This window comes from Cynocephalus volans, chromosome X (assembly GCF_027409185.1).
Source record: "Cynocephalus volans isolate mCynVol1 chromosome X, mCynVol1.pri, whole genome shotgun sequence".
In the NCBI taxonomy this organism is placed as follows: domain Eukaryota; kingdom Metazoa; phylum Chordata; class Mammalia; order Dermoptera; family Cynocephalidae; genus Cynocephalus; species Cynocephalus volans.
This window is the reverse complement of record NC_084478.1, coordinates 132,566,300-132,568,250: the sequence shown is the minus strand read 5'-3', so window position 1 is coordinate 132,568,250 and position 1,951 is coordinate 132,566,300. Positions and strand designations below refer to the sequence as shown.

General features: G+C 42.0%; 1 pseudogene; it reads right to left on the bottom strand.

The window, feature by feature from the left end:
* Nucleotides 1-254: 254 nt before the first annotated feature.
* LOC134367456 (DNA damage-regulated autophagy modulator protein 2-like) lies at nt 255-908 on the bottom strand (annotated as a pseudogene).
* Nucleotides 909-1,951: the final 1,043 nt, after the last annotated feature.

The following is a 1,951-nucleotide window of genomic DNA, read 5'->3' as shown; positions in this document are numbered from 1 at the left end:
ATTTTTTTTTTTGTACTGTAGTCCTTTGGTTTTATTTTCTGGGATAAAAAAGTATAGGAATAAATGTTTTTCAATAGTTTTCTTCATGATATCCTTTAAAATACCTTATGAAATGCTTATTTCATGTTTCCTACTTATCAGTATTCAGCAGTGTCACTGTCGGCCTTGATGAACTGGTTGAAAATTTCAGAGCAGAATGAGTAACTTTTGTGAGCCTTTCCTCAATCCCTGAGAAGCATAATCATCCAGATATATTTTATCCTTTCATCATAAATCTCTGGAAAGTAGTCGTGTTCGTTCATTGTTTATAGGGCAAGGAGCAGTGTCATAGAGGGTTGATCCATGTAAATTGGCTTCCACCCATAAAGAAATTTTCTGAAAATCACGGATGTAAGTCAGGAAAAAACCAAAGAAGGAAAATGACATAGACCATTCTGTTGCAGTAGTGATTATGTGAAGTGCATAACCTTTGTCCTCAGGGTTCCAATGGAGTTTCTGTACTACATCAGTGCCAAAACTGCCACTGTGCAAAATTGACGAGCAAGTCAACACTGGAAGTTTGCCACAATAGAAAGTCCTAAACAACTCAGTACTCCAAGTACAAGGCCAGCCTTGTTTAATCTGATGATATGGTTCTCTTCAGGATTCAGAGCATGAACTTGCTTATAACGAACATAAATGGTAGCAATGCATAAAACTGCAGCGATATTTAGCATTGCCCCAAACAAACATTTTCCTGGAGCTACTGTACCAGTGTCACTGATATAAGGCAATGCAGGGTCGACATGGTGGAGTGTTATTGCAGTAATATATGAAAATATGAAAGCAGCAGATGTCCAAATTACAAGGGCTGAAGGAAGGAAACTGAGGCCTTGCTGAAACCACCACATTTCACACAAGACTTCTTATCTTGCTGACCCCGCCAGTGACCGCCGCGGGCCCAGAAGCCTGCCCGCAGGATGGAAACAGGGCGGAACACTCACGATGCATTTTAAAATCTCAGTGGCATATAAAGTTGCATGTTGTGTTTTTTCTATTATGACATTAACTGTTCAATATACTAAACCAATCGTTTTTTCCCTCTCATTGTAGGTTTGGTTTAAGAATAAGAGGGCCAAGTGTAGGAGAAATCAGAGGACAGCAGAAATGCACCACCAAGTCTTCCCCTGGAACATCTGGTCATCATACTGTTGGATGGGCCCTAGAATTTATCCTTCTTCAGGAGCCAGATTTGAAATGGGTTCTTCTGGTGCTGCTGATACTGGGCTGCCATGCTACCCTTACCTCCTCCATACTTCTATTATCAATAAAGAGGTGAATTCTCAATACATTTGCTTCTGTGTGCCAATTGAGGTTAGTGGGGTACAGGTGGACATTTTTAAGGAAAACTTTGAAACAGAATAAAGGGGAGGTGACATCCCTGAGTCACCATTAATAGGCCCTCACATCACAGTAGTTTCCTAAGTGCCATGACAAGTTTGCACTGACCCATACATTCTTCTCCATCATGCCATCCCCATCTCCATCCTTCAGAAGCACTAATATGAGCAAGAAGGGGCGAGGCCAGTCTGTAGTGAGAGAGCTAGGTTTCCAGATGAGGCTGAGTTCCATTCATGCTGACAAGTTCAGTTTACACACCACACTCTAAGAGAAACTTCCTAAGAGGCTACTGACAGGGTTTTATGAGAAGGCAGCCAAACATTCATGCAATATACTCCAAATTCTGTTTACTGTCCAACCTTTTCGGGGAGGACGTTGGAGCATAGAAGCCACTCTGACCCAAATGTCCTGCTGCCTCAAAAGAAACACAAGAGGAGACTCCATCAAGACCAGAAATATGCTCTTCCTTTTCTCCCCTCCCCAGGGCCAAGAGGTATATGGTACGTTCCCCAGCTCATAAGCCGACTAACGGTCCTTCAAATGTATTTTGTCCCCTTCACCATACTCAAGA